General features: G+C 43.9%; 1 long non-coding RNA gene across 1 annotated transcript; it reads left to right on the top strand.

Moving 5' to 3' along the window:
• Positions 1-950: 950 nt before the first annotated feature.
• Positions 951-17,439, top strand: LOC126932464 (uncharacterized). The gene is made up of 3 exons (XR_007718194.1): positions 951-1,370; positions 2,725-2,838; positions 17,050-17,439. It is a non-coding gene; the product is annotated as an uncharacterized LOC126932464 (long non-coding RNA).
• Positions 17,440-21,437: the final 3,998 nt, after the last annotated feature.

Raw genomic sequence — 21,437 nt, 5'->3', positions numbered from 1 at the left:
AGAATTAGAATCGGTGAACAAGTTAGTCAGTCAACGCATTTGTTTTGAGCCCCTACTATTTACCAGGCATATTCTATAGTCTAAGGATTCGGAGTGAACAAATCAGAGCTCCTGATCTCCCAAAGCTTATGTTTTAATAGGGGGAAAACAGATAATAAACACGTAAGCAGATAAATCAATAAAATAATTCGTAAGTGCCACAAAGAGGATATTATATAATAGGGAAATGTAATAGAAAGTCACTTCCCAGCAGGCAGGACAGTAAGGGCAAATGCCTTGGGGTGGGGGATATATTTGTGTTTGAGAGAGATCAGCAGTCCTTCATGCCTAAGGGCTAAAGTGGGGCAGAATCTACAATAGTTCCTCATGGCCTGTGTAGACATACTTCTTCTCTGCCTGGTAAACAGGAGAAGTTTACTGTTAAGAAAAATGTCAAGCAGGGATTTGTTGAATCTGCTGGCTGGTTGTGCTGTTGGTTCTGGCCAGACAGTAAAGAAATTGGTGACTTCTCCTTCCTGGCACCTTAGGGGATCTGGTTTTTTGATTAGGTTTAGGCCTTTGTTTAACCATAATTACATTGTTAAGGGTGGTCACCTCTTCTTCGGGGATTCTTCCATTTCTAGATGCAGACAGTGGAATCCAGTCCAACGAGTACAGGATGAAGGAGATGTATAAAGAGGTATAGATGTATCACGGACCAACTTGGAGGACTAAAGAAAAAGAGTCTAGGCTAAGCTTCCGGGATGGCTCCCAAAACCACACTGCAGAATTGGGCCCCCACAGGAGCTGCTGCCTCTGCCATGATCAGGAAGCTGCCTGTTGAATCGGGAAGCCAGAGCGACAGTGGCTGCTCCATGTACCTGCCTGCAGACTGGTCAGCTCCAGTGAAATGGACATCCCACGTGGGTCCTCTCTTCCCTCATAGCTTGATTCCAAATTGGAGTCTTAGAAGGAATGTATCTGGTTAATAGGTCTCAGATCACATCCAAAAGTTTCACTGCTTGGGCATCTTAGCAATGTAGTTTTTCGGTTTCTAGCCTCTGCAGTAGAGGAAAGCCTGCTAGAACTGGAATGGGGTCTGGGCCAGGCAATCTACAGAACCGGCCACTTCAACTAAGCCAGGGTTTACACCACCTGCATTCTGACACTGGGGCTCATTCAGTGACTCCAGCAGTTTTTTGCATCTGTAGGCCAAGACTGGGACAGCTGTAAAACCACAACCAACTTTCTTTTTCAGATTCCGCATTCAGGATTGTGTGCCCCTACGCAAGATTTTATTTAGGTCAGGCTGGTTTCACCGGACAGAGGTCATAGCTACTTGGAGAAGAAGTTAATCAAAAGAGATGCCGTTTAGACTCTGAACCTCAAGAGTGAGTAGACCATGGTTGTTTTTGCTCATTTTTACAGCTGCAGTGCTAACATAGAGCTTGACATACAGAAGGCATTCAATAAATATTTATTGAGTAAATAAATGAATGAATAAAAGAAGAATAGGGTGAGGGGCCCTTTGACATTAAATATAAGGTAAGTTCATTTGAGCCTGTGTTTGTTGAACCAATGCTAATAATGCTTGATGTGTGCCAGGCACTGTCCTAAGTGCTTCGCAAATATTAACTCATTTAATTCTCATAGTTTCTCTATGAGATATGTACTATCGTTTATCCCATTTAAAAACCGACATACAGAGAAGTCATGTTACTCGCCCAAAGTTACACAGATATGTGGTAGAGTTAGGAGTCTACTGGCCTGGGTTGCCTCCAATATCTTCTGTTGTTACAGGACGTACCTATTATTGGTTTGGCACATGTGGAGGGGCCTGAGTGCGTGCATGTGATATTATGAAAGTAAATGGGTGCAACAATGTAGGTAGGGTTTGCTAGTGTTGATACATTGCAATCCACCCGTCCTTATTCCCTCTCTATACTGCCTCCCAGTTTCTTCCAGTCTCCTACAGGCTATGCCTGCTCATGTATCTTTTCCCTTGTCCCTTTCCCATTCCTGTGCTGGACTGGGTTTCAGTGCTATTTTTGCAGCAAAGGTGGGCCTCTCTGATGCCCTGCTGAGCCGCCAGGAGGCTGAGCCTGCAGAATGAATCCCAATGCAGGGGTGGGGTTGGAAGCAGCATCCACAGTCCTCTTGGTTCAGTTCAGAGTTGGAGACGTCTGACTGCCCTGGCTGCTGTGGGTTCCCAGAGCTCTGTGGTTTCTTCTGGAAACACTGGGGAGACCACAACAGCAGCACCGAGCATCCCATCCCCACAGCCCACCGGGTCCAGTGGCCAACCTTCTCCTAGGCCAGTTTATTTTGGGTCATGGGTGTCAGAAATGAGTGCTGTCAAGGCTTTTCCGGTCCAGGAGAGCGTGGTCTTTGCAAATGCTCTGCAGAGCTGGCTCTTCTCGCAGGAGTGGTGTGGATTATTTGCAAAAACAACAGAGACTCTGCTAGCATTCCCACAGATAACACAGGGCTGCAGAGGAAAACATCCTCTTTGCCAGCACAGGCAACAGAGTAGGGGGACGTAGGGGCAGAAAGAAAGGGTGTGCTGTTTCTTCAGAGTTCACCCCATCCATTCCCTGCCTCCAAATAATTCAGCTTACATAGTTCCTAAGCTTAAATGGACCTCTTGAGGTACCCTCCCTTTGCGAAACACCTGGCAGTGGGGCAGTCCTTCTGATGTTTAACAGCTGGCCCTGCTGCTTCAGGACTACCCTTTCTGTTTTTCAGGGATGTTCAGCCCAGTGTGCTTCAGATATAGAGGAAAAGTCAACCGTGCATGGATCTGCTGCCCCTGACAAAGGATTCCCACCCTGGGAAGGGGTGCAGGCTTCCTGTGTGCAGGTTTGGAAGAGCCCCTGTGACTTGATAGCAGGCCCACTAGACTCAGGGCCCTTTGACTCCTGATCTTCCCCTCTTTGAGTCACAAAACTATATACCCTGCTCAGTCCTTTTAAAGCATATTTTTTCCCCTTGGATTTTTTTTCTTTCTTTGGTGTTTATGTGAACTGGTTGAACCCATCACGTGGTGAGTCCATGTTTATATTTGCAGAAGCACCGCCTGGGGAAGTTTTGTTTGTATAGAGGTCATCTCATCTCTTGGGCTTGGCTGCAGCCCCAGCTGGGGTTTCGGCAGCAGTAGCTGAACACACACCAGGGACTTCTTATTTCTCTCTCTGCCCTGGGTTCCAGGCTCCTGGTTCCAAAGGCTGGTGCTTCCTAGGGCAGGAAGAAGGGGCACACTCAGGAAAGAGCAAGATCATCTTCCTTCCACCCCATGCTCAACCCAACCTAGAGTTTTTTCAGGATATGACTGTCTCCTTTCTTACAACCCGACTGCTTTCCATGGTCTGAAAGCTAGACTTAGATTGGTAGAGTAGAGGGTAGGATGTAGGGATGTGCTGTTCTGTTGCTACTCTCCCTTTTACAGTCAGTATTCTAGGATGGCTGAGACCACGAGCTTTGGAGTCAGACAGAATTGGGTTGAAATCATGTCTTTGCCAACTACTAGCTGTGTGACCTTGGACAATACCTCTAAAGCTCAGTTTCAACATCTTAAATGAGAAAATAGTATCTACACCTTTAGATGGTCAGCAGGATTAACTTAGGGCATGAGTATGAAATGTTTCTAATTATGATAATGATGATCATGGTAATAAATAACAACACTAACTATGATAGCACTAAAAATGACAACTTCCCTCTATCCTTGTTTCCCTCCTCTTTTAAAGCAGTGTTTCTCAACTTTTTAAAATTATCACTCCCCTAAGGAGCCTTGTAAGACATTGATTCCCATATCATTTCCCCTTCTCCCCCATATACTCTATGTCTGTTAATATAGCGTGACCCTTTAGAGACTATGAATCATTGTGATAGCTAAGATTTTTTTTTAATCCCCCAAGATCCAATTTCCCAACAATATGGCCCCTCAGAGCTCATACTTGGAGAAGCTCTGCTATCTGGGGATCGTGCAGGTTATTACTAAAGTCTTTTGGTTAGACGGAGTAACAAGTAAACCCCAGAGTAGCCCTTTGGTGGGGATGACTGTCTATAAAAGACAGCCCCAAATAAACCAAATCTTTGTCATACTATAATGGATACCCATTGACCATAAGGGTGGGGCGAGAGCTTTCTCCCATTGTGGTTCATGCCTCACCCTTCTCACTCCCACTCCCATTTAACATTTGTCTTTGGGACAGCTATCACTGATAGGAGAATGAAAGGATCCATATTCACTCTTGCTTATGGGACTGGAGGCCATTCTTCTCTACTGGTATTTCTGAGACTGAGTGAGGCCAACATACCAATGCTGACCATAGCTGCATGGATAGGTCTACATGAGACAGTAAAGCATAGGAATGATTTAGGGAATACAGACGTTTTTGTATGGAAAGGAGAAGATGATTCCTGAAGGAGAGTGGTATTTAGGACACAGAGACTTGAAGAAGCAGGAGCTTCAGGGCGTGTGAATGATCTGAGCGCAAGTGGGTCAACTTAGGGGTGACACAAGACTGCCTTGATAGCTATGGGTAGGTCAGGCCCCACACAGGGCCAGGGGAGCCTTCACACAGACTGTTATGTGAATGACGCTTCCCTGAGTTGTGCAATGTGGCAGCCCCGCACAGACGATGTGTTCCTTGAGAAAGCCTAGGCCTTAGATGCCTTCCCTTGGGAGCTGAGAGAGAATTTCTATTCACAGTTCACCAGAAGTTTGTCCAGACTAAATGATCATTCTTTTCAGTTTTCCCTAATTCCCCCCTTTGTTTTTTTGAGACGGAGTTTTGCTCTTGTTGCCCAAGCTGGAGTACAATGGTGCGATCTCAGCTCACTGCAACCTCTGCCTCCCAGATTCAAGCTATTCTCCTGCCTCAGCCTCCTGAGTAGCTGGGATTACAGGCATGTGCCACCTCTCCTGGCTAATTTTTTGTGTTTTTAGTAGAAATGGGGTTTCACCATGTTAGCCAGGCTGGTCTCGAACCCCTGAGCTCAGAAGATCTGCCCGTCTTGGGCTCCCAAAGTGCTGGGATTACAGGCATGAGCCACGGTGCCTGGACAGTTTTTCCTAATTCTTCAACAAAGAAATTTGCATATAACTGCAACTTGGTGTGTGAGTCTTGTGGTGGCCAAGGAAAAGGAGGGGGAGGTGTTGTCTCATCTCCACTTCTCCTGAATTCAAGTAGAGAAGGGATAATGACCTCTTGGAATGAATATGGTTCCAAATACTTGGGGTGACCAGAGGGGAGCCCCTGAGTGAAACCTGTGGCAGAGTACCCTGAAAGGACATATGCAAGCAATAGCATTTGATCACGCCCTGCAAATACCTACTGAGGCCACACTCTCCTGAGGTGGGAAGCAGAGTCTAGGAGAAACTCCATAGTTTCAGTCCTCTTTGCTGAGGGCTTGCAATATGCCAGGCAGGCTATTAAGGGTTTAGATTTACATTCTTGGCCTTCAACAAAGATGATGGTGATCCCTATTACTGAGGGTCTAGATTAAAAAAAAATTTCCAGGCTGGGTTGGCAATGTTATGTCCTGGTCCCTTCTAGTTCTGACATCCTATGTCATCTGCCTGACAGAATTTTCAGAGGTGCTCATTAGATTCTTCTTGGAAGAAAACTTTGCTCCTGAAGAAGAGAAACTCAATGTTAGAGAGAGGAAAAGGCAAAGAAAAGGAGGGTTGGGGCACAGATCACAAAAGTTTACATTTTATAGCTCTGTCTAAAGCTGAATCTTTCTTAGCTTTTCTTCCAATATTGCTGTAAGCTTTTCAACTTTCCCACTCTGAATGTTTTGAGGTCTTCACTCCTTTTCTATTTCTCAGCCATTCACCCTTCCTCTAAGACTTTCCCCAGAGTCCTCTGTGGTTGATGCCCTGCCCTGTGCATGCTTCTCTCCCTATTGCATGACCTCAGGCTGTACAATAGCATCAAGCATAGCCTTGATGAGAAATAATCCGCACTCAAGGCGGGATGTGTGGGAGAGGGGAATATCCCAGTGAGGCTTAGCAGGGGCTTACATGTGGTGAGAATATGAACATGGAACAATGCAAAGAACCCTGGATCTGGATTCAGAATCCTGTGGCCACAGCTCTGGCTCTGGCCCTGACTTGCCATGTTACTTCTGGCAGGCCATCTGGGTGAACTGAAGCTGGGTGTCTTCACTTGCAAAATGGGATTTTCAAGATGACATTTTAGCTCCTTTTTCCAATTGTTGATATGTTATAGCTTTTAAAGACTTAATTGTAAGAATCACCAACTCTTTCTCCCCCCAGCATCCATGTCTCACTTTGTAATCTCATCTCCACTTAGGACTTGGAATCACATGTCTTTCCAAATTGGGGCCTTAGTTGTCCTGTGAGCTAGATGACATTGGTTTTCCACTTTAATTTTGTCCAGAGACTTTGTTATAATGATTCTATCCTTCTTCATCCCTTCCCCATCACCTGTTCATTCCTAGTTAGGAAGATACTCTTCTATGGACAGTTGGGTGGGGAGCCTGAGAACTCAGATGCTGGAAGCTGAAGCAGTTAGGAAGGGCTCTGAAAAGAAGGTAGAGGACGGGCACCAGTTAGTAATGGCATCAGTTGATTCCTCAAACCTCCAATTATAATTGCCATGAAAAAGTTTTCCATTTTCCTCCCAGCAATTCAGGCAAATGACCTCAAAGAGAAGAACCTCTTTTCCTTCCAAATTATGACTATTAACTTTTGCCTTTCTGGTCCACTCTCATCTTTATTCTTTCCTAACTTCTGTGGGCCGTGACAAAACTGTGCCAAAGCGATTGGTGGGTTGCTCCATGAAGACCCCATAGAGCTGGGTCTTTAGTCTTTTTAGACTAGCTGAGTGCAGCTGATGTCTCTGTGGGAGCTAGAGAGTGAGGAAGGGTGGATTCTTCTCCTTCTTCTTCTGAATGACTTCTTCCCTGCCCCATGGACCAGAGGAGGGGAGTTGAGTGGCAGAATGTGTTAACTCTCCACACTCAGGCTGGAAGCTTCTCTGCTCCACACAGACTTCTGCCCACACACAGGTCTTTACTTCTCCAAAGGTCATTCCCTCATTAATGCAATACCTGCCCATCTAAGAACCACCCCTTCCTTGTTTAGCCAACATACTTCTGCTTTAGATATTGTATTAAAGGCCCATCCTGGCATTGCTTTTTAGAGAATAGGAAGGTAGACACTAAGTACTGTCACAAACAAGATCATGGGATCTACCAGTACTTGTTAAAAGTTCCATTTTACAATGAACCCCCAATTCATTGTAAAGGAATATTTTTTAGGCTCTCCTCAATGCCACTAATGAGCATGCGCAGCCTGGAGAAAGTGCAGAAGAAGACTGTTTATGTTTAACTTGGGAGGCTGCTGTGGTTCTAGGAAATGGGAATGTGTGTCAATTTGCTTTATAGAGGAAAGCAGAAATTGAAGAAAATGATCCATTAAGAATTATCAAATACTAAACCCTTTTGGTAAGATATTTGGTGCATCTCTTGGCATCTAGGAAGAACTGACCTCAATTCACCCCATACAGAAAGATCTAAGGAACTCCTTATCCATGTTAGGGTACAATTATCTTTATAGTCAGAAAATTTTCCTTACAGCTTCAGTTTTCATTGCTTTCTCTTATTTTATTTGTATCATAAAGCAACTGAAAAGATTGTGCCTCCCGTAGTGTATTTGGAAGTAGCCTTGGATGAGCTTCAATATGGTGACTTTGGTCTTTCCTTCTCTGCTGTGAATCATGTTGGATACCTTCAACAATCAATCATCCAAGGATTTGCAGATCATGGTGGATGGGAGGCAGGACTAGATTGCAGCTCTGGACAGAGCAGCATGTGGAGGCTTGTATTGTGAATTTTAGCATCAGATTGACTGTAAGAACAAACCAGCAATCCTGAGAGAACCCAGTGACCCTCTGAAGGAAGCAGACTGCTCCCACAGGACCAGGAGACACCCCAAATACTCTGGGAGGTGTAAAGCCTTGGGCAAGTTTTCAAGCCCAATCTCGCCCTCTGCCTGGAAACAGACTCAGGGCTATTGTGGGGGGCACGGTGAGACTGAGACCAGCCCTTTGGTTTGCATGGGAGCTGGGTGAGGCCTGTGACTGCTGGCTTTCCCCCGATTCCCTGACAACCTGCATGACTCAGCAGAGGCAACCCTAATCCTCCTAGGTACACAACTCCAGTGACCTGGGAATTTCACCCCCATCCCCCATAGCAGCCGCAGCAAGACCTGCCCAAGGACAGTCTGAGCTCAGACACGCCTGGCCCTGCCCCCACCTGATGGTCCTTCCCTACCCACCCTGGTAGTGGAAGACAAAGGGTGTATAATATTTGGAGTTCTAGGGCCCCATCTGCCACTGGTCCCTCTCCACGCTACTACAGCTGATGTTTTCTGGAAAGTGTCACCTCCTGGCAGGAGGCCAACTAGCACAAAAATAGAGCATTAAACCACCAAAGCTAAGGACCCTCACAGAGTCTATTGCACCCTCTTGCCACCTCCACTGGAAAAGGTGCTGGTATCTACACAGCTGAGAGACTCATAGATGGTTCACATCACAGGACTCTGTGCAGACAACCCCCAGTACCAGCCCAGAGCCAGGTAGATTTGCTGGGTGGCCAGACTCACAAGAGAGACAATAATCACTGCAGTTTGGCTCACAGGAAGCCACATCCACAGGGAAAGGGGGAGAGTACATCAGGGAACACCCTGTGAGACAAAAAAATCTGAACAACAGCCTTCAGCCCTAGACTTTCCTTCTGACAGAGCCTACCCAAAAGAGAAGGAACCAGAAAACCAACCCTGGTAATATGACAAAATAAAGCTCGTCAGCACCGCGCCCCGCCCCCCCCCAATCACACTAGTTCACCAGCAATGGATCTAAACCAATAAGAAATCCCTGATTTACCTGAAAAAGAATTCAGGTTAGTCATTAAGCTAATCAGGGAAGGACCAGAGAAAGGCAAAGTACAATGCAAGGAAATTCAAAAAATGATACAAGAAGTGAAGGGAGAAATAGTCAAAGAAATAGATATAGCTTAAAGAAAAAACAAAAAATCCAGGAAACTTGGGACACACTTTTAGAAATTTGAAATGCTCTGGAAAGTCTTAGCAATAGAATTGAACAAGTAGAAGAAAGGAATTCAGAGCTCGAAGACAAGTTCTCAAATTAACCCAGTCCAACAAAGACAAAGGAAAAAGAATAAGAAAAAATGAACAAAGCCTCCAAGAAGTCTGGGATTATGTTAAATGACCAAATCTAAGAATTATTGGTCTTCCTGAGGAAGAAGACAATTCTAAAAGCTTGGTAAACATATTTGGGGGAATAATAGAGGAAAACTTCCCCAGCCTTGCTAGAGACTTAGACGTGCAAGTACAAGAAGTACAAAGAACACCTGGGAAATTCATCACAAAGAGATCTTTGCCTAGGCACATTGTCATCAGGTTATCCAAAGTTAAGCTGAAGGAAAGAATCTCAAGAGCTGTGAGACAGAAGCCCCAGGTAACCTATACAGGAAAACCTATCAGATTAACAGCAGATTTCTCAGGAGAAATCCTACAAGCTAGAAGGGATTGGGGCCCTATCTTCAGCCTCCTCAAATAAAACAATTATCAGCCAATAATTTTGTATCCAGTGAAATTAAGCATCATATACGAAGGAAAGATACAGTCATTTTCAGACAAACAAATGCTGAGAGAATTTGCCATTACCAAACCAGCACTATAAGAACTGTTAAAAGGAGCTCCAAATCTTGAAACAAATCCTGGAAACACCTCAGAAGAGATCCTCTTTAAAGCATAAATCACACAGGACCTATAAAACAAAAACACAAGTTAAAAAGCAAAAACATAAAACCAAAAAATAAAGTACACAGGCAACAAAGAGCATGGGGAATGCAATGGTACCTCACGTTTCAATACTAACATTGAATGTAAATGACCTAAATGCTCCACTTAAAAGATACAGAACTGCAGAATGGATAAAAACTCTCCAACCAACTATCTGCTGCCTTCAGGAGACTCACCCAACACATCAGGACTCACATAAAGTAAAGGGGTGGAAAAAGGCATTTCATGCAAATGGACACTAAAAGCAAGCAGGAGTGGCTATGCTTACATCAGACAAAACAAACTTTAAAGCAACAGCAGTTAAAAGAGACAAAGAGGGACAGTATATAATGGTAAAAGGCCTAGTCCAATAGGGAAATATCATGATTGTAAACATATATGCATCTAACACTGGAGCTCCCAAATTTATAAAACAATTACTAATAGACCTAAGAAATGAGATAGACAGCAACACAATAATAGCGGGGGACTTCAATACTCCACTGACAGCACTAGACAGGTCATCAAGACAGAAAGTCAACAAAAAAACAATGGACTTAAAGTATACCTTAGAACAAATGGACTTAACAAATATATACAGAACATTTCATCTAACAACTGCAGAATACACATTCTATGCAACAGCGCATGGAACTTTCTCAAAGATAGACCAGGTGATAGGCCATAAAACGAGCCTCAATAAATTTAAGAAAATTGAAATTATATCAAACACTCTCTCAGACCACAGTGGAATAAAACTGGAAACCAATTTCAAAAGGAACCTTCAAAACCATGCAAATACATGGAAATTAAATAACCTGCTCCTGAATTAGCATTGGGTCAAAAATGAAATCATGATGGAAATTAAAAAATTATTCGAGCTGAATGACAATAATCACACAACCTATCAAAACCTCTAAGATACAGCTAAGGCAGTTCTAAAAGGAAAGTTCACAACCCTAAATGTCTACATCGAAAAGTCTGAAAGAGCACAGACAATCTAAGGTCACACCTCATGGAACTAGAGAAACAATAACAAACCAAACCCAAACCCAGCAGAAGAAAGGAAATAACCAAGATCAGAACAGAACTAAATGAAATTGAAACAAAAAAAATTTAAAAAGATAAATGAAACAAAAATCTGGTTATTTGAAAAGGTAAATAAAATTGATAGACCATTCAAGATTAAGCAAGTAAAGAAGAGAGAAAATCCAAATAACCTCACTAAGAAATGAAACAGGAGATATTACAACTGACACCACTGAAATAAAAAAGATCATTTGGGCTACTATGAGTAGTAGCTACTACTACTTTACGCACATAAACTAGAAAACCTAGAAGAGATGGATAAATTTATGGAAAATACAACCCTCCTAGCTTAAATCAGGAAGAATTAGATACCCTGAACAGACCAATAACAAGCAGTGAGATTGAAACAGTAACTAAAATCTTTCCAACAACAACAAAAAATTCCAGGACCAGATGTATTCACAGCAGACTTCTATCAGATATTCAAAGAAGAATTGGTACCAATCCTTTTGACACCATTCCACAAGATAGAGAAAGAAGGAACCCTCCCTAATTCATTCTATGAAACCAACATCACCCTAATACCAAAACCAGGAAAGGACATAACCAAAAAAGAATCTACAGACTGATATCCTTAATGAACATAGATACTAAAATCCTTAACAACACACTAGCTAACAGAATCCAGCAACACATCAAAAAGATAATCCACCATGATCAAGTGGTTTCATACCAGGGATGCAGGGATGTTTTAACATGTGCAAGTAAATAAATGTGATACACCACATAAACAGAATTAAAAACAAAAATCACATGATCATCTCAATAGATGCAGAAAAAGCATTCAACAAAATCCAGCATTGCTTTATGATTAAAACCCTCAGCAAAATTGGCATACAAGGGAAATACCTTAATGTAATAAAAGTCATCTATGACAGACCCACAGCCAACAAAATACTGAACGGGGAAAAGTTGAAAGCATTCTCTCTGAGAATAAGACAAGAATGCCCACTCTCACCATTCCTCTTCAATATAGTACTGGAACTCCTAGCCAGAGCAATCAGACAAGAGAAAAAAATAAAGGGCATCCAAATCTGTAAAGAGGAATTCAGACTGTCACTGTTTGGTGGCAATATGATCATTTACCTTGAAAACCCTAAGGACTCCTCCAGACTCCTAGAACTGATAAAAGAATTCAGCAAAGTTTCTGGATACAAGATTAATGTACATAAATCAGTACCTCTTCTCTACAACAATAGTGACCAAGTGGAGAATCAAATCAAGAACTCAACCCCTTTTACAATAGCTACAAAACAAACAAACAAACAAACTTAGGAATATACCTAACTAAGGAGTAGAAAGACCTCTACAAGGAAAACTATAAAACACTGCTGAAAGAAATCATAGACGACATGAACAAATGGAAACACACCTCATGCTTATGGATGGGTAGAATCGATATTGTGAAAATGACCATACTACCAAAAGCAATCTACAAATTCAACATAATCCCCATAAAAATACCACCACTATTCTTCAAGACTTAGAAAAAACAATTCTAAAGTTCATATGGAACCAAAAAAGAGCCTACATAGCCAAAGCAAGACTAAGCAAAAAGGACAAATTTGGAGGCATCACACTACCTGATTTCAAACCCTACTATAAGGTCATAGTGACCAAAACAGCGTGGTACTTGTATAAAAATAGACACATAGACCAATGGAACAGAATAGAGAACCCAGAAATAAACTCAAATGCCTACAGCCAACTGATCTTCAATAAAGCAAACAAAAACATAAAGTGGGGAAAGGACACCATTTTTTACAAATGGTGCTGGGATAATTGGCTAGATATGTGTAGGAGAATGAAACTGGATCCTCATCTTTCAACTTATACAAAAGTCAACTCAAGATCGATTAAGGACTTAAACCTAAGACCTGAAACTATAAAACTTCTAGAAGATAACATTGGAAAAACCCTTCTAGACATTGGCTTAGACAAGGATTTTATGACCAAGAACCCAAAAGCAAATGCAATAAAAACAAAGGTAAATAGCTGGGACCTAATTAAACTAAAGAGCTTTTGCATGGCAAAAGGAACAGTCAGCAGAGTAAACAGACAACCCACAGGGTGAGAGAAAACCTTCACAATCTATACATCTGACAAAGGACTAATATCTAGAATCTACAATGAACTCAAATCAGTAAGAAAAAAACAAACGATTTCATCAAAAAGTGGGCTAAGGACATGAATAAACAATTCTCAAAAGAAGATAAACAAATGACCAACAAATATATGAAAAAATGCTCAACAACACTTATGATCAGGGAAATGCAAATCAAAACCACAAAGCGATACCACCTTACTCCTGCAAGTATGGCCATAATCAAAAAAATCAAAAAACAGTAGATGTTTGTGTGGATGCGGTGATCAGGAAACACATCTACACTGCTGGTGGGAATGTAAACTAGTATAGCCACTGTGGAAAACAGTGTGCAGATTCCTTAAAGTACTAAAAGTAGAACTACCATTTGATCCAGCAATCCCACTACTTGGTATCTACCCAGAGGAAAAGAAGTCGTTATTAGAAAAAGATACTTGCACACACATGTTTACAGCAGCACAATTCACAATTACAAAATTGTGGAACCAACCCAAATGCCCATCAAACAATGAGTGGATAAAGAAGCTGTGGTATATATATATATATATATATGATAGAATACTACTCATCCATGAAAAGGAATGAATTAACAGCATTTACAGTGACCTGGATGAGATTGGAGACTATTATTCTAAGTAAAGTAACTCAGGAATGGAAAACCAAACATCATATGTTCTCACTGATATGTGGGAACTAAGCTACGAGGATGCAATGGCTAAGAATGATACAATGGACTCTGGGGACTTGGGGGGAAGAAGCGGGGGTGCGGGTGAGGGATAAAAGACAAGTATGGTGCAGTGTATACTGCTTCAGTGATGGGTGAGCCAAAATCTCACAAATCACCACTAAAGAACTTACTCATGTAACCAAATACTACCTGTATCCCAATAACTTATGGAAAAATAAAATAATAAAAATTTAAAAAGAGAAACAAAAACAATCAATCCTCCAGTTCGGTTTCATCGTATAAGAAAGCTAGATGGATAAAAATGTGTGGAACATGGAAAAATGCTTGTGATATAGTGTTAAGAAAAAGAAGACATCACAGGACCCAGGAAAGTTTGAACTGCATGATAATGAGTATACATATTTTAAAAGAAACATAAGAGGAAAAAAACTGGAAGAAATATACCCAAATTCTGTCCATAATGAAATTGTGGGCATGTTTCTTTCTTCATCAATTTTCCACAAGTTTCCAATTGTCTCTGTCTTGCAGAGTGTTTCTGTTGGAAGTCAGTTCAGTTGTATCAGTTTCCATGGTCATTGTCCGTCTTCTTGATTTAAGAAAACTGGGTGGGAACCATGCATTTTTCTGAACAGAAGATCTGTGGAAGATTTTCTGACTCAGTACCTATTTCCCTTGCCTCTGATTTTCCCCTAAGCAACCCATATACACACGTACACGTGTCCACACTTATACACTCACTCCCTTCTCCTCCACACTGCATGCATAGGAAGGCAGAGGAGCATCTCTGGGAGAAGCATCTGTGCAATGACACTGCTTAAGGCCAGACAGCCGGTCTCAACCCCCTCTCCAGCCACTTGAGATGGTGGGAACTCAGTGGTGGCTGAGTCTAATATGGGAGAATTGCAGAATCCACTGGTAAATTGCTCCTTTGTTTTCCTAATCTTCTAATCCAGGGGAACAGAGAAAGGAGTTTTCCTGGGACTTCGGGTCCAGCCTTCCAAATCCTTCTGTCTTTGACCCCACCCTGGGCTGAGATGAGGGAGGGCAGGTGGGAAGACACCAGGGAAAGTATGGTGTCAAAATTGTGAAAACCTTTAGCCATGGCCACCTATCACCTTTCTCAAGGACTTGGATTTACATTGATCTCCTGTTAGGACCCCTGCCTTTCCTGGTTCTGAGCCATAGCACCCTCTCAGAAGTCTGTGTGGGACTCCCATCCCACTTCACCTACCTTTTCTCCTACAACAGTGCCATGGCTGAGAGCCAGAGAGCGGGAGTGGGTCTTTCATATTTAGGTTTAAATAGGAAATTCTCCAAACTTATTAGCCAATCACCATTCCAATAATCCATTTATCTCTTGGCCTGTAGATGTATAAATGCTTGATTTCCTGTATTTATCCGATTAGAGTCCATGCAAGGAGGCCAGATTCATTGTCTGGTTTTCTATGCAAACCTTTCAGCTTTGCTCAGGTCTATGGCCATTGACAACTGCTTCCTTATGTTTGGCAGTGACTTTTGTTGTGTGGTCAGTTCAATGATATCAACAGCTACTGTTTATGGAATGCTTGTTATGCATCCGATACTGTGCTAAGACACTGTGTGTTAACTCATTCAGTCCTCAACTCTATGAAGGGAGTTCTATTATTAACTCCACTTTGCAACTGAAACAGCTGAGGCACACAGCTAAGGAACTTACCCAAGATCCCCAAGTTGGGAAGGAGCAGAGCCTACTTTTGAAAACAAGCAGTGTGGTTCCAGAGTTCACTTTTACCCCTATGCTATTGGGTAGGGGTGAAGGTGGCAAGGGAGCATGGATAACTCAGGGGGACACATCCTTGCCACCTGGAAAGCCATCATCTGAATATGGCAGGGAGGAAAGGGGCTGGCTATACACATGAGCGTAGGAAAGCTCCACCTTACAGAGGCCACATCTTTAATCTTTCCGTTGCCACCATGATGTCAGACACACAATGAGCACAACAGTTTTAACTAAATGAATGAATGAATTATTGAGCTGTTAAATATCTACCTGAATCAGGAATGGTGCTTAATATTCCTATAGGGGCAGAAGCAGACCGGTCTTATTTACTCAGCACAAAAGGAACCCTCCTTGGATAATGCTGAGCATGGAGGTCATGTCCTGCTTGCTGTTTTTGCATTTTCTTCTTTGGATCCATCCACTCCCTTCCCTAACATATATCATCATTCCTTATGTTTGTTCTCTCAGATATTTGCCTGGTGCTTTATTTGCACTCCCTGTATGACTCCCCCTTCCTTCTTGACCTAGAGAAGTCGGCTTTTCCCAAGCTGTTCTCTGGAACTGTGAACTGATACCTCTCAGCTGATTGGGGGAACTCCAGGACACTAGGACCAAGGCTGGGGTCTCATCACACCTGTGTGGTTTTTGGCAAGTTGCTTCCCCTCTCTGAATGCAAAGAGAAAGCTGTTGCATGCTGAAATTATGGGATAGGGGTGCAGAAATACTCCCCAAATCTGGGTTTTGAGAAAGTTCTCTAGCAGCCCAGTCTTGGGTTGAGGGCTGGACTGCACTAGAATCTGGAAGGCTGTGTTGGTGAGAGGACTTGGTGGGTAGTATAGGGGCCTTGGAGCCTGGACAGATGGCTTCAGAAATGGCTTCTAAATGCATGCAGGTTTCTTTTTGCCTTATGCTAGTTTGAGCCAAGCTAGAAGAGCTCTGTCATGGGGACCAAGGCTGCCAGCAAAGCAGCTCCTTCCCCATTCAAGCTGGTCTGAAAGCAAACATATTGCCTTTGGAGGCACACCTAGCTCTGCCAGCTCTCAGATCCAGATGCTGGCATTGGCTGTTTAATGGTTCTGGCATGGGCAGGCAGGGCACCCTGGGTGTTGACATTCAAATATTCAGGGCACAATGTGTGGGTGGGCAGAGGGATGTCTGCTTGTAGGTTTAGGGTGTTCTCTGCCCCAGGGGACTGTCAATCTCTCCCTAATGCATTGACTTATGTGTAGGAGGGAGGTGGTAGGGAGAGGAGATTGCAGAGAAAGAAAAAGAGAAAGAAAGAGAGTGGCAATGGAAAGCAGGCTGCCTGGAGACAACGCCAGCTCGTGTTTCAGGGGGCCACCTGGGAAGGAACTTGGCCAGATCTCAGCTGGGTGGCCCAGGCTGCCCATCCAGTATGGCGGCCATGCAGGCTCCTCTCACACTTGGCAAGCATGCAGGGCAGGAGGGAGCCTTAACTCCTTTCCTTTTTGGAGCTGCCCTCAGCTGCACCAGTTTGTCCTTGTAGACAGAAATCACCCTGCTCTGCCCTGAAGACTCTCCAAGGCACACTCTGAGTCACACGTTTTTCTGACTCTCCTCCTTGCTTTCAGGGGCTTGGCTCAGCTTTCTCCACCTCCCTTCAACCTTTGTCCAGCTCATTCTTAGGACTCTAGTCTGTGGCCTGCCCTCAAGGTGTGTAGCCTCAAATGGATGAATGGACATCAAATCTTCTAAGCACGCCTGTGGACCCTCTCCTGGTTCTTGCTAAGATAATAAAACTGCTGCAGTCTTGCCATTTGCCCTAAATATTGCTTTACAATTAACAATCTAGGGAGTGCTGTTTAGGTTTGTGTGGTTTAAACAATCAGCAACCAAACCTCAATGGCTTAACACAATAGATGTTGATTTCTTGCTCACATCTCCAGGGTGGAGGGGTACACTGTTGGAGGTGGGGACCCTCAGGCAGGGGCAGAGGGTAGGGGACTCTACTTCATGAAAACACCAGCCATCTAGCTCAGTGTCCTCCATTGGAGCCTTGCATTCACAGGGCAGCAGGGGTTGGGGAGGAGAGGCCATGGGTGCCTGTACAGAAAGTTTCCATGGACTGGTCAATAGGCGGTGTTCATCACTCTCGCCCACATGGCCACACCTCGCATACCAGGAGGGAAATGTAGTGCCTGGGGGTAAAAGATGATGGCTTGGTGAGCCTCTTGTGGTCTCTGCCACAAAACATAATCTCTGGCGTCAGCAAGACTTGAGCTGAAATCCCAGTCCACCACTGAGTTGTGTGTGCTCAGAACTCTGGAGAAGCAACTGGCCACTGGTGTTAATGGCACACACGTAGGTAAGTACTGAGGAAAGTGTTCCCATAGAGGTCGGTCTGACTCCAGAGCTGTGGGATTTGAGACTTGTTACTTACTCTCTGGGTCGCCAGGTTTTCAACTGGAGAATAAGGCATCACACTCGCCAGAGTGGTTGTATAGATAAAATGAGGATGGACTTGAGCCCTTCAAAGAGGGCCCAGCACCAACCTCATCTGTCACGATTGTTCCTATTAGCATCATCGTGGTCATGATGCAATCCTGTCATGGGAGCTGGGGACAAAAATGGAAGCTGAGTAGAAATGATCCCCTGCCTTCCAAGGTCTCATGGTCTTTCAAGGGCAACAGCATGTCAACAGTAATTCTAGTATAACGGCATTCCTCCAGGAGGGGGACGGCTGTGGCACAGAGAGGACGAGCAGCTTGACTTGGTGATTCAAGGGAACTGGTGGTCTCTGAGACGGAGCTTGATGAGCAGGGAGGATTTCGAGAGTGGAAGAGGTGGAAGAAAATGTGGGAGACATTGAGGCTGGGGCTGAGGAGGTGGTAAAGACAATAAGCACCAAGACACAAAAGCAGGGGAGTGCTGAACAGGCCTGGTGTGGCCCTGGGGTAGAGCACAGTGCATGCACCTGGGTTGGGGCTGGGACACAGCAGAGGATGAGGGATGGATCCACTGGAGCCAGATCAGGAAAACAAAACAAAATGAAACTTGACTCTGGCCTGTAGACAGTAATTGGGCCTCCTTGGCAGACTCTGGCCTTGCCTGGTGCCTGCCCTGAGACCAGCCTCAGCATGTTGTCACTTTCAAAACCCACAAATCACGCTCCTAAAGCAGGGGGAGCTGCCGGAAGAGGGCATAGCATATCCCATATAACAAGACTTTCTAAATGTCCTCTTTCACCATCTCTGCTCTACCTCTGGCTGCTACCATATTCTTTTTGTCTCTTTCCATAATTCTGTCCTTTTCGGTTTCATTTCCCGATCCCTAGACAGGGGACAAGCTACCTCCACTCACTCAGGACTCCTGGGCCCTTCCCCTGGGTCAGTCTTTCTTTTGCATAGAGCATCTCTGTACTTATCTCCCTTCTCGTCTTGCATATTCCTGCTTCATTTCCTTTCTTTACCTTTTCCCTAGTGGGACATTAATCTTTTTTTTTTTTTTTCTCCTGTTAAACATAGATTAATTGGACTCCAACTTCATGGAAGACACAGTGTGTGCTGGTCATTGGGGCTCACACGGGCATGGGATAGTTTTATTATACCTTTCCTTACCCACTTGAATACAGACACGGCCAGTGACTTGCTCTGGCCAATGGAATGTGAGTGGAAGTGTTGGTTGTCATTTCCTGTCTGAAGCTTTAAGAGATGGTGTGGGATTCACTGCACTCTTCCCCTTTTGCCCTCTGTCACTGACACTGACGATGATTGGCCCCATCAGCCTGGATCCTGGAGGGAGAAGAGGTGCATGGCAGCAGGTCTGCAATGCACACGTGATATAAAACAAACCTGTGTTGTTTTAAGCCTCTTAGATTTGGGGGTTGTTATAAAGCATACTTTGCCTGTCCATTCTGACTGATACACCTGGTAACTGGGGCTTGGTAGGATTCATCACAGACAGAAGTTGTCCATCCTCCGAGGGTAAAAGCCCAGATTGCTTTGTACCAGGGGATGCTTTCTGTTGAGAAAGATGGCTGTGGGGGTGACAGTGAGAAGCTGCTCTGGCACCCCAACAGAGGAGGCTCCGTCATGTGTGCTCTGGATAATGTTGGGAGATCCTGTCCAAAAAAATGGGGTGGCAGAGGCAGCTGACAATGGGCTGTCTCCCAAAGACCTCAACCTGGAGGCCTTTGCTTTTTTCCTTTGTTTATTTCCTGCATTCCTGCACCGTCTGCACAATCTCACTTCAGCTGTTTAACTGTGCCAAGCGATTTTACTAGGGTGTGATGCCATCTCCGAACAAACTTTATGTAGATAGATGATTTGTTCGTTTAAATCTTATGTGCTTTTTGGAGGTTGGGGAGAAGATGGAAATGGGGAACAGTGAGAAAAGGGAACAGAGAAAGAAACCAAAGGACAAAGAGGAGCATGTTTTCAGCAACTGGTGATCACACAGGATGGTGTACAATGGAGACAAGAGTCTGGGAGTGTTATCAGCTCGAACTTCAGTGCTCCAGATCTCTTCACAAAGCAGATGCAGTTTGAATCCACCTCATTTTTGCATTCAGTTATTCATTTAAATTAATACCTATTGAGGTTGGCAGGCACTGTGCTCAATGCTGTGAATTCAAAGATAATTAAGACATGCTTCCAGGTTTCCAGGGACTTCCAGACACATATATATGGGAATCCTTAATTAAAACACAGTGTGATTAAGATTATTGGTGTCTACAGACGAGTGGGCACAAAGTGGTTAAACAGTAAAGCTCTTGAGTTGCTGTGGGTGCTGAGGAATGAACGAATTGATCCTTTCTTGTCAAGTCTCCCGGTAGGAACTTCCCTTTCCCGCCAAAAGGAATTTGAAATGATCCTCCCAGGCAGAGAGAACACTGGGAGTCTGAGATCCTCATGCCCAGATTAGAGAGAAAGCTGCTGGGCTGTACAAACAGACCCAAGCTCCTTGCACGGCTTGTTAGTAAGGGAGGGTTTTTGTTGGGTTTTAAGAACAGTTTTAAAAACAAACTCAACAATTCAGAGATTCGGTAACTGAGAACTGGCAATGCAGAATAAGACGTGGCATGCACAGGTGAGGACTGGAGGAACTGTGAGTGCCAGCTGGAGGAGAGAAGGCCATGCCTGAACAACCCACTCCCTAAGGTGAAGGCTCTTTACTGCTTCAGAGGGAGGGAAACTGACAGCTGATCTGAGGGCACTCCCTAGCCTGGTGGTTGCCTTGAATAGGATAAAGTGGGCTTTTTAGTAAAATGTATGTAGAACTCATTTGGGCTCTGCCTTTCTCATCAAATCCTTTCACTATCTTCAAAACATTCAGAATTAAAGAGCCCGCAGGGTAAGCTTATTGTTACCAGACCGTGACAATCTTGCTTGACAATCAGGCAAGATTCTGGCTATTAGAGTCAGCAACACCAAGCGAAGAGCCCCGTGCCAGGTTTGTCTTTGTCAAGCTGTTTTGGTCTGAGAGGGCCTAGTTTACCCAGAAGTGGGGTGTATAGTTAGCGGTAGGTCTAAGGAAGGAGTGGTCTATTTCGGGGGGCTGGCAGCTCCAGCTCCTCCTTGGTGAGGAGGTCAGGGAAAGTCTCCCTAAGATGGTAAGTCTTGAGTTGTATTTTCTGGATGAACAAGGATGTTTCAGGCAGAGAAAACTACTTTGGAAAGTACACAGAGGAGCTAAGTAGCCTGGTAAAGTCAGGGAGCAGTGAGTAGGTGAGATGGACTAAACCACCGTGTGGCAAGTCACAGGCTTATTTTACCACTTCTTTCTTTCTTTCTTTCTTTCTTTCTTTCTTTCTTTCTTTCTTTCTTTCTTTCTTTCTTTCTTTCTTTCTTTCTTTCTTTCTTTTTTCTTTCTTTCTTTCTTTCTTTCTTTCTTTCCTTTCTTCCTTTCCTTTCCTTTCCTTCCTTTCCTTCCTTTCCTTTCCTTTCCTTTCCTTTCCTTTCCTTTCCTTTCCTTTCCTTTCCTTTCCTTTCCTTTCCTTTCCTTTCCTTTCCTTTCCTTT

This window comes from Macaca thibetana, chromosome 12 (assembly GCF_024542745.1).
Source record: "Macaca thibetana thibetana isolate TM-01 chromosome 12, ASM2454274v1, whole genome shotgun sequence".
Classification (NCBI taxonomy): domain Eukaryota; kingdom Metazoa; phylum Chordata; class Mammalia; order Primates; family Cercopithecidae; genus Macaca; species Macaca thibetana.
This window is presented reverse-complemented; position numbering and strand designations above follow the sequence as displayed.